At 41.4% G+C, this 12,083-nt stretch overlaps 1 protein-coding gene across 2 annotated transcripts in view; it reads right to left on the bottom strand.

Moving 5' to 3' along the window:
- The window catches only part of PTN (pleiotrophin), a 77,260-nt gene that overhangs the window by 49,961 nt on the left and 15,216 nt on the right, over positions 1 to 12,083 (bottom strand). The window contains exon 1 of one of the 2 annotated variants that reach the window (XM_069858713.1): positions 2,670 to 2,802. The exons of the other annotated variant lie outside the window; for it this stretch is intronic. The gene's annotated coding sequence lies outside the window, so the exon portion shown is untranslated. Of the gene's footprint in view, positions 1 to 2,669; positions 2,803 to 12,083 lie in introns of those variants that run through there. 2 annotated transcript variants of the gene reach the window in all.

Raw genomic sequence — 12,083 nt, forward strand, 5'->3', positions numbered from 1 at the left:
CATGTGGAAAAGTAGGATCAAACAGAGAGAAACAGGTAAATCAAGTCTCTTCATTTAATCAAATCTCTATGGTTCCTATCCATTGTCTTCATTTCTTGTCTATTCAGTTTACAGGTGAAAGGATTAGAGGACTAACAGAACTGGAAGTCCTGCTGGAGCAGATTTGTGTCCAACAAGCATCTCACCAGCAAAAGCAGATTAAAAAAGGAGCCAAATCTCCTTGGGGGGAAAAGAGAACAGCCCTAACTCGCCAGCCAGTACATTTGATAAAGGAGCTGCTGTTGGGGCAAGTCACAGCACCTTTGCATTTAGAATATACTGCAACAAGCATCACCATCCTGCAGCTACAGAGAGATTGCCAATCAAATGCCATAATTACAAATATGAGAGCTGAAAGAACAGCAACTACCCTCTTATTCTGGTGCTGGTAGACTGAGAGTCTGAGTCTACTAAAGTAGGCCAGTATCCTCCTTATTAACAAAGGGACTCTCCACCCTCAGTCTCTGCACTGCTTCTTTCTGCCCCTGATGTAAAAAGATCTATGATGTTTTTATTCTCCATTTACCTTGTCTCTGCCCTATTTCTGAAGTCCCTTCGGCTCAAGTTTGCATACTATGAATCAGTGGCTGCTGTTACAGTTTTGATCCTTTCCTTTGCTGGAGTAGTTCCTTTATTAGCTGCAGCATGTCTCCAAAGTTAGAGATGTTTCTCACAGCAGTCTCTCCTTTAGCATGGAATAATACAAATTACAACTGATTCTCTCTCTAATTACAGGACTTTTAACATCTTTAGAGTTACATATGACTGACAGAACTCTCATTCATTCAGTTACGTGAGCATCTATTTCTGCTTTGCTTTTCACGATGGGATATTTCTGGTACCTCAAACTATTTCTTCCCTATGTTTTCTACCCCGAAAAAGCCCCCAGAAAAGAAACAAACAAAATCATCCATGCATATGAATGTCAAACATTTCTAATCTCTTCCCTAATTCCTGTAAACACTATACAAAGTTCCAGTTCCTACTTTTACTGCATCACAAAAATGGAGGATTTGTGCAATTTGGTTTGAAAAATTCAGTGTCCCTTCCTTTTGGTTTGAATCCCTCCTTGTTGCCAGGTAAGGAAGTGAAGAAATGCCAAAGATTAAAATATAATACATTATCTTACTAGACCAATTACTGGATACTACTGTCTTATGTAGCACAAGGAAGGCGGAGGCAAAGCCCACAAAACTATGGCTTTAAGTGTTATTTTAAAAGATTCTGGAAAGAATTTTTGATATGGAGGAATAAATACTAAGAAAACACACAACAGCAAAATGCAGGTAAGAATCTGTCACAGTTTACTTTCAGCAAAGAACCTAACAGCCTCTAGCAATAAAAGCCACAATTTTCTAGCCAAAGAAAAAACCCAGAATCCTCCTCCACCTCGAACACATTAAGCTATTTGTTAAAGTGCCACAAGGAAGCTCAGGGATGCTAGTGAATGGTAAGATAGCAGAGATACCATAATGATGAATGTACCTCAAGAGAGACCAAGGAGTTTTTCCAGATACCCCCAACTTGACCTGGATGCTGCAGATTTCATAGCAAGTTTGATTCAGAGTACAGAAAAACTTCTATAAATCTTGGCTCCTGAGCACACAGTACAGTTTTTGACAGCAGCATTCTCAGGACTGGCAGAAGGAGTACTGTCCAGTTTGTGACTCAGACAGAGTTAGCAAGCCGAGAAATATAATGCCAGGGAAGGTTTCAAAGCAAGTACCACAAGCAATTTAGGACCAAACTTTTGCATTTTTATTCAATACAGAAAACACATGAGACCAAGGATGAAAATCTTTATATACTATAAAATTAGCAAGCTTTCGTGCTCATATACATTAGGATCACGACATCATAAAAGAGGAACCAGATAACCTTGATGACAGAAGTATAACAAGTATTGCAAATCAATAGTGTCACAAGCAGGATCACACACTTGGGAACTAACAGACAATTCTGCTTTGAACCACTGACTCATCAGGTGGCACAAGTGAGAAGGGGGAGTTTTAACACAGACCCTGATTACCACCATGACGAGACCATTCAAAAAGTAGATGTGAATCCAGAATATATCATGCACACAGGGTGTGAGGTCCTGGTGCCTCATTCTGATTCCTTCCCCCTGTAATCAACCACCATAGAAGTAACATCTGCAAATGACAAAGTCCAACACTTTTGCTTTTTTTTTTTTTTTAATATAGGGATTAGCAATTTGCCAAATTTAATGGTCTTAAAACACCTATATTTTGAATGTTTGGAAACAGCTTGATACACTTTGCCCTACTTCACATGCTGTCTTCTGGGACATGAACTTTTTCTCAGTGACTATTTGTAGAATGCCAAGTAAACATCCCTCATCTTTGTTGACCGAGTCCTCCTGGCACCTCTGTGTGTGAAAGAAATGAAAAAAATAAGCTAATGAAATCCCAAAGTGGCTGGGATACTTACCCATACTCAATTCCACCCTCCATTTTGCAAAGGAGAAGGGTTGTTTACTTTAATCAGAAGATTACATTTGTTAATCAAAGGATAAGGGGAATCCTGTCTACCTCGCAAGCCTTATCTGCATGCAGATTTAGGAGCATGGCTCAACTGAAGCCCCATGTACGGCAACACAAATGAACTACCCCTATATTAAGTCACCAGATGTAATCCTGACAGCAACTCCAAACTCTTGGGTTCCTCCTCCTCTGATCTCCCTCTTTCTCCTGCCTCCCTCTCCCTTTGCTTTGATGACTTTGACAGCCAAGTTCTTGGAGAGTTACTCCAGGTTACAACATGTCACCTTTAATGGAATTCAAAGCTTTAATTCAGAAAGTGGCCACTCTTGACCTCTGGCCCCACTGCCACCCACTCTGCCACCCCCCTCCTTTTTCCATTGCCATGGAAATGAATAGCCAAGCGAAAAAATGGGAGCAGGCAAAGTCTAAAGCTTTTCACAGAGTCCCCCAAAGAAGGATGAATGAAACTCATTCATCACCGAGCAAGGGATGCAGAGAGCAATGCTGACTGAAAAGCAAGCCAGAGGGAGAGCAAGCAAGGGAGAGAGGCAGATTGAGATAGAATAGGTTACCTCATGCAGGAAGTTATGTGATTTGAAAAAGAAAAGCACAGGAGGTGTGAGGGAACATAGCTCACTTGCAAAAACTGCAGATTCCGCCAAGAAAGATGCTGTTATTTGGAGAGGGAGGAATATTTCCTCAGCCCCTTCCCCAGACAGAATTTCTTGTCAGGCTACCAGGAAAGGATGGAAATTTGAAGGGAGAAGGAAGAAATGCCTGAAAAGGAATTGCAGTGAAAGACTAAAGGTTTGGCAACTCATTGCAAGGAAAAAATACAATTAGAAATAAAGCTGTATTGGTAGTATTTAAATTTTCTTCATCAAATCTCCTTCGTTGGAGCTATTTTGCCCACAATGCATATACCTGCCGTTCCTTCCCATCACCTCTGCATCACATAGCTTGATACATGGTATCAATCAAATATCAAGGTAATTTTTAGCACTAGGGAGCAAATGCACTTAAGAGGCAATAGCTTATTCACTCAGACGTAGCGTTGGCTTTCTGGTGTGTTCCTCTAACTTCCCCTTTTCTTGCAACCTCACCACAACTGCATTGGCAAAGATCTTTCAGGGCATCTGAAATAGATGCACAATGAAAGGAAAAAAAGCAGTTAAATGACATCAAGTAACCCAACATCAGACAAAGGAAAATGTGCTGCTGCATGCCATCCTACATGAGGGAGCTTGCTGATGCCAGTGACAGAAAGAAAGGCAAAGAAAGGGAAGTCTGAGATGCACTATCTCCAAAGAGCTTATTTGCCTATACCACTTGAAAAAGAGATAAGCAGGACAGAAGAAAGCCAAGAAGCAGTAGCAAGTAATTCCCTAAACTCAGAATCTTTTGTGGAGGTATTAGATAGGCATCACAGATTATACTAGGATACTTATGTCTTTAATGACTTCACAGAATAACCAGTCATAAGCATATATCTCAAGCATACAAAAAACTATGCCGTATCCAGCAGGACACTTTAGGATGGTTATGGGAGAAAAGCTGTAAAATGCAGGTCTCAATAAGAGGCAAATTTTTACCCAAGACTGCTTTCTTGCCTTATCCTAACATAAAAATGATAACACAGTTCTCCTTTTCACTGAATGCCTATCCAAAGCTTACCTGTTAAGTACAACTCGGAAAAGAGCCTAACTAGAGATTAAGGGATAACTCCAGGAGATCGTTGCCCCTTACAGAGCAATTACCATTCCGAACCATGAGATTCTTTTTCCTCCTTCCAAAAGCTAATCAGGCATGATTCTCTTTCACTCCCCAACCCCTTTGCCACAATTTAATTCCCTTTTTAGTGATTTAGTGAAAAAGTATTACTCCAGAGGCAGAATCATTAAACATTAATCATTGTTAAGTCAGTGAACGAGATGCCAAGCCAAGCTTCTTCGGAGTGGCATTACCACCTTTGCTGGCCAGTGAGTTCAGACTTAAGCTTCAGTTTTCTGATAATACATATTACCCTCCATGGTGGCTCATACTCTATCTCAGGCCTGAGCTACTCTGCAGACTCCTCAGTGAGGGAAGTTCAGGCACATAAAGCAAAGTGCTCACTTCAGTATATACAGCTTATACAGAATATACAGCCAGTGAGTCACAGTAAGAGGGACCCAGTATATTCACAAAGCCTTTTGTAAAAAAAGAAAAATAGAAGTGACAACCTGTATACAAATGAACTAAAATTGGCATTCTCCGTTGTTCTCAAGTCTCTTTTCCACATCTATCAGAATTTGCTTATCAAAAGTGGAAGCAGGCACAGATAATGCTCTTTTTCACCTGCTTAATCTGTACCACTGAGATGGGATTTTTACCTTGTTTCCTGTTATTCAGGAATCATTCTCTCCAAATACCCAAAGGCTCATTAAGACCACAGGTATGACCTGTTAGAGCTCATGAAGCATATTTTGCCACAGAGAGATGCCAACACTGAGGACACTACGTAGAATCACTGCTACTTCTCTACATCTCATCCTTCATGAGACATAGCTCTGCAGATGCAGAAGAGCCAGAAGGAATGCTACAGGCTTATAGACTGAGGACAGAAGGGAGAGCACTACAACACAGCACAAGGGGAGTGTTGCTTCTCCAAATTTGCCTCATCCTCCCCACTCCTTTGTCCTGCAGACCTTTCCCTCTCTCCCCACCCCATGGGCCTGTACTTTTGCCTCTTCAAAAGTTGGCTGGCAAACAGAAAGAAAGAGATGAGTTCAGACGGGTTTTGCTAGTTATCAAAAATTGCTGTTTATTCAGGATATTGCAATAGTTAATAGGATGATGCTATTCCACACAGGCAGAGCAACCACACAGTTCTGATCTAAACCAACTTGGTTCAGTGCTAAGAACAGATAACAGCAATATTTTAGTGAGGAATTACCCTCTAAATGCTTATTCTCTCTGGTGGCCTCAGGCTTCGTATTTGTCTTGAATTAACAATTATGTCTTTTGTCTCTGGATGGCCCCTGCTTAATTCCCACTGTAGAGAGATTCATTTGGTTGGAAAGGACATTGGAGATTACTGAGCCCCACTGTACCTGACCCCTACTGTTGTGGTTTGAGTTAAACTAGGATCAGTTTCTAACTTCAGCGAAGTCTCGTCTAAGTAACTTCATTTTATGGAAGTTAACTGCATGGTTTCCAGGCAGCGTTCCTCTCTAGAAGTGATAACACAGAGCACTGGTATGCAGGAAGACCACTGCTTATACTTATTCCTACAGTAACCAAGGCCATCCTCGAGCTGGCGAAAATAAGGTTGCACATGCAGGGAGGGGTGGACATGACAGATGACCCCAAACTGACCAACAGAGTATTCCATCCCATACACATCATACTCTGTATAAAACAGAGAGATCATGAGGGTCTCGCTCTCTTCTTCAGTGGCCAAACTCCAGCAAGGACCTCGCTTGTATGTTTGTCCCTGATCCCGGACCCCTACATTCCTGAATAGAGTTCTGGAGCTCAGCTCCCTCCTAGTGTAGGACTCTTTCCCTCATCTCTGCTCTGCAGCATTTGTGCTGACATATAGTCATCAAAAGGTGGGGGTGCAATGTCATATATTTGTATATATTGTATTACGCCATTATTATTATTATTATTATTATTATTGTTGCTTCATTTAAACTGTATTTTTAGTTTCCAACCTGCAAGAGCTTTTTTCCTCTCATTTTCATTTCTCTGTGCATGGAGGGGGAACAGAATTAGAAGTCCAACTGCTCAGTTCTAGCCACCAAAATTGGCTGGGCTGAGGCTAAACCGTGACAACTACTAAACCATCCCCCTGAGCACCTCATCTACCTTTCTTCCAAACACCTCCAGGGAAAGTGACTCAACTATTTCCCTGGGCAGTGCCTGATAACCCTTTTGGTGAAGAATTTGTTTCCTGATGTCTAATCTGAACCTCACCTGGAAGTTCAGGCCAGCTCTGTGCTGCATATCTGTTTATGTTAAATGGATAGATTTGGTAGCGGCAAATTGTGCAACAAATGGCTCCTCATTTGGTCTTCAAAACAATCAACTTCTTACAATACATTTAAAAACTTCAGTGCTACAAACCATGAAGGACACCTGCATGTCATTAAGTACTTAATGCTGAGCATACAGCTTTCTGGGTCACCATCTGTTCAGCAAAAGCACTATCTCCTGGCTGCTGTTCCCCAATTCAGAGTGCTCCAGGGTCTGAACTCTCAGCCTTGGCAGATCACTATTACCCAAAAGGTAGCATGGATGGATCTACTTTGTCAGCAGTACAAATCAAAAAAAGTGTCCCAAGAGAGAACAATTCAACCGGGCAGAGTTCAGTAAAGTCTGTTTATGGATTAGATGCTAATCAGTATAGCTCATAATGTATACACCTCTGTTTGTTGTATTTACTGATCTCCTTCTAATCTGATTAAGATGCCTGCTTGCCTGGCTATCATAATACTTACTGTCTGTGTTGTTTAAACAAAGCTCTCTCTTGTTTTAAAAGGTTTGCTATCTAGGTAACTACTCACAGAAGAAAGTTCAAAATTAACACGCCCTCAACAAAGCGTTGTGAAAACACTTTTAGTAGCAATAGGAAGACGTGCTTGCATAAAGCTAGAGAAGTATTTAATCTGATCTGGAAATCAAGACTGACCTTCCTTCTGTTCCACAGGAGCCAGGCTGACCCACTGCTGGCTTTTCTATCCACAGTTTTCAGCCTAGATCTTAAGTCTTTTGAAGTTGAATCACCATATGGTTCCACTACATCAACATCATCATTAAATTAGGCAACATTAATCATGTGATAAACCAAAAGGTAATGGGTCCTAATGGTCACTTCCCTAATGGGGAAGCATGACCTTTGCATAAAGCAAAGCAGGAGAAAGAGAGAACAGAGGCCATTCTAAGGTCTGCGGAACTGATGTAGGCTACAACCACCTTCCACATTACAGGCTTATAATTTCTGCTTTTTGGTCCCTGCCTTCCTCACCCAAGTTGTATTACACATGAAAACCCAATTTAAAGAAATGTACTTTGTGGAACAGTTCCATATTCTCAGAGAGAGGAACAAACAAGTTTTTGCCATTTGGGAAAATCCTATTTGGGATTTGATATTTTAGAATCTTCTTAAATAAAGCCAGCAATTTATTATAACTATAGCCAGTGCTCAAATTTAACTAGATTTCAAAGCTGCTAAGCTCCTTTATTCTTCTCCATGAGAGAAAATCAGCATTTCTCTTGATTTTGGAAACAGAACTGTTTTATCCACATGACTAGAAAAGTATAAATAAAGGTGGCTCAATCCTGTGAGCAAAGGAAGCCAATAAAGCTGACACCCTTCAACTCTTTAATGCCTCCATTTCCTCAGCCTTGCAAAACCTAGAAGACCTCCTTACCCTTGCATGCACATACCCAACTAAACATGGACAAGAAATAGCAGATGCTCTTCTTTGAACAGGCAACACCTTAGTTTGATCTAGCTTCTTTCACTCTAAAAAGTTTTGTTTACATTAAAAAATTGACACAATCTACCTGTCTTACAAAGGCATGTTTCTCTTCATTCAGTTTCACTTTTCTAAGAGGGTTTATACAGGCAAGACCTAAAGACAGTAAGACAGTGCTTGTCTGGAGACTTTTTGTGCTAAAGGACCGAAATTTCAGGCATAAGAGCAGCGGCCTGCCTGTCTGCTATCAAGAAAATCATTCTTCATTGGACAGGAAAGCACATACCTAGCTACCATTGCAGTAAAGCAAGATAAGCAGGGGAAAGGAAAAAAAATAACAAAAGAAAAGAAAAAAAAACCCACAAACTTAGAAAGGAAGGAGTAAGCAGCCTTGTACTTGGATGGTAAATGCCCTCCCTGCATGGCCTTTTTAGTTTCTATAACGCATGTTTCTCTGTTCACCCTGTTCTTCACATGATGCTTACCCCTATTCTACTAGGTCTACAGCAGCCAAGTTACAATTTGATATGATAAATGGCAACACAAGCAGCCTGACTTGCAAGATGTTACAGCCTTTGGAGGGAACAAATTGGCACCTAAATTACAGTATTTGCATATTACGGTTAAAAAGAGAACTCCATTACTTGTTAAAGCAAGACACATTTGCTGTTTTATAAAACAGACTTTTGCTTCACTGATTTACCCACATTTCACCTCTGAGCAGCTGAGAAAAACTCTTCTGTCAAGACAAAATGGATGTGCTTATGCAACAGCCCAAAGTTAGTTCCTTGCACCAATCTTCTGGAATCCACGAGTCCCCATTTGCTGTCTTAGTAGGATGAGAGATCCACTGACTTCTATGAATGCTTTTAGGAAATTTTCATCCTGCCTCCCACCATCAACACTATAAAAGACTAAATTAGTTTGTAATTGAATTTTTCTTATCATGACTTTCCCCAGGAAGTTACAGAGGCCTTCAGTACTTGTTATTTTCCTTCCCCAGAAGATATTTATAATGTGGTTATCTGTTCTTCTCGACTCTGTCAGGCAGTCTAAGCTCTTTTAAGACACAGAGTAAACTTTCTCCTGCCATTAGTTTGTTGGAGAGTTTTTCCTTTCCTTTCTTTTCTGTGTCTTTTGAAAATGTTGACACCAACACAGAATGCCTTATCCTGCTATCTCTCATCAGTACTGTCATCCTAGTCTGTCCCTCTCATGCCTAAGAATTGGTTTTAGACATTTCTCTACAACACATTCAGAGTTTATCTTCCAATTCCTACTTCCCATGACCCCTAAAATCCTTTTCAATCACTGCTTTCCAGAAATTTCACAATATAAGTTTCATTCATACATACGGAGCTAGAAAAGCCTAAAATATGCTGCGCTAAGAGACCTTCATCTTTCTTTTTAGCCATGAACACATGACAGGGAAAACGTTACCCACCTCTAAGACACAGACGCAAGAAGGAACAGCTGGAAAGAGGCTCCCTGCCTTTTCCTGGCACCTTTCCCCATTTCCAGAAAGGCTGAAAAAGGTCCTTGAGAGGCTCAGGCTGTTAATAACGATGCCAATGCTCAGTTAGTAATGAGTTTTGCAATATTTAGCACCACCCTTAAAGAATAAAGTCTAATTCTTCATTCATTTTTAAAAGGAGAAAAAAAAAAGTATTTTCAGTCTTTAGCTTTAAAGAAAATACTTGAAAGTGTGATCAATGGGTTACATTAAAATAATAAAAACCTATGGAGAAGGCCAGAACAAAGAAATCCCATCATTGTTTTGGATTTTCTTCATCTAGTGATTTTTAGGCCAATATTCTGACAGGAAAGGGGGAGGACTGGGGCTGTCAGTAATGTATTCAATGAGTATAATTACACTGAATTAGCGCTAAAGGGTTTAGAGGGAGGAAAAAAATGCTATTCCACAGAGTTAATATAAAGTGAGCTTTCATGTACATACAAATCCACCAGGAGCGAGCTACTGCCTGCTGAGACCTGTTTGAGATCCAAGGGATTGATCGGACTCAGCCAGCCCTTGCTTAAGAAAAAAAGCTGCAGTTGTGAATTACTGTAAAAGTGTATTCCCATGATTGATGGGTCTGCCTCCACCACCACATTCGTTTCAAAGATCTATTTTGTCTTCTGTGGCAACGGTGCAAATTAACCCATCTCCCAGCCGCTGGCTGGATTTTCCAAGACCAGTTCAAGGTCTAGGAGCTCATTGAAGCTTTTATCTTACACAGCTGTGACTGAGGAAGTGGGAAAGAGAACTATTTAACATCCAGGCTTCTGAGGAGCACCAAAACACCAACCTCGTCAAACACTCTGCAAACTTTTTGCTATCAGCCCAGTCAACTCCTCACCTGCCTGGAGAATTATCTTTGAAGGAGTTCTGCCTCTGATCTTCCTTGTAGTCTGGTACTGCATCCACTTGTCCTTACATCCAAAAGAACATAAAGTATATTTATTTCATCTCATGCCTTTTTAACCCAATTTGCCATCAGCAATATATTTTTTTTAATTCTTTTTCCCCATGGAGGGCAAGAGAAAGCCTAAACTCTGTGTGCAGTAAAGAATCCAGAGACTCCAGGTAGATTTGTGAGAGATTTCTCCTCAAGCCTCAGGCACGGTAAATTAGAAGTAGTAGTTAGAACAGTCAAGAGAATGGGGGAGAAAAACCAGAAATGGGCCGCATCAATAACAGCTTCTAAAATGCTCCTGAAACCTTTTGAATTGACAGTATGACACACAAAGCCAGATTTCCATGGAAGCCCGATCAGGCTTGCTTAGGAACAGGACTGTAGTATCTTAGGCACAGCTTATTCAGCGAGGAATAAATCTGTTTGTGTCAACTGCAAATTGCCCTTTGCTCTTCCAAGTTCCCAGGAAGATATTACATACATGAATAAGATTTCTTTTTCTTTTATGAGGTGACTATATTGCTTAAAAAGGGAAGGGGAAAGGGACCCACCAAACAAACAACAGAGCATTAAATACTGTTAGCTATACCAAGTTGGCTGCAGGAAAGTGAAATGCAACCTTCCCACACACAACTCTGCAAATACGTTTCACACTGTGTCTGCAGCATTTCACTCCTCTTGCCCTGGACTTCCAGAAATCTTGTGCTTATCCTGCAGCACCTGCTCTGTATTTGCAGTCATGTTCTAGTCACAAGGAGAAAGAAAATGATGCATTGCCACCCCAGTCACCTGTGTCACTGTACTCCCTACCAACACACTGACAGCATTTCTTAAGCACAACCTGCAGCATCCATGGCTCCCCACAGTGTGACAGCTCTTCATCCCAACCCCACTCCTCCACCCACCATCGCAGGCCTGCTCCTGGGAAAAAGGTCTAAGAGCACAGCAGCTCAGCTGGTTTTACAATGAACATTAGGCTTAGAGAGCTTCTCAGTGCATCCTGCACAGCACATCATAGAAGTTCTCTGTCCTCAGGTTTACAGCACCTTGTAATCCTCTTCTGTCCTTTAGAATAATAGAATCATAGAATAGTTTGGGTTGGAAGGGGACCTTAAAGATCATCCAGTTCCAATCCCCCTGCCATGGACAGGGACAAATCCCACTAGATCAGGCTGCCCAAGGCCCTATCCAACCTGGCCTTAAACATCTCCAGGGATGTGGCAGCCACAGCTTCCCTGGGCAACCTGTGCCAGTGCGTCACCACTCTCATAGTGAAGAAATTCCTCCTTATGTCTAGTCTAAATCTACCCTTCTCCAGTTTATACCTATTGCCCCTAGTCCCTCCCCAGCTTTCTTGTAGGCCTCCTTCAGGTACTGGAAGGTAGCTATAAGGTCTCCTCAGAGCCTTCTTTTCTCCAGGCTGAACATGCCCAACTCTCTCAGCCTGTCTCTGTATGGGAGGTTCTCCAGCCCTCTAATCATCCTTGTAAGCCCTCCTCTGGACCTGTTCCAACAGCTCCATCTCCTTCTTATGTTGAGGATTCCATAACTGGACACAATACCCCAGATGAGGTCTCACAAGAGAGGTATAGAGGAACAGAATCACCTCCCTCGCCCTGCTGGCCATGCTTCTTTTGATTCATCCTAGGAAGATAATC

This window comes from Phaenicophaeus curvirostris, chromosome 1, assembly GCF_032191515.1.
Source record: "Phaenicophaeus curvirostris isolate KB17595 chromosome 1, BPBGC_Pcur_1.0, whole genome shotgun sequence".
NCBI lineage: Eukaryota > Metazoa > Chordata > Aves > Cuculiformes > Cuculidae > Phaenicophaeus > Phaenicophaeus curvirostris.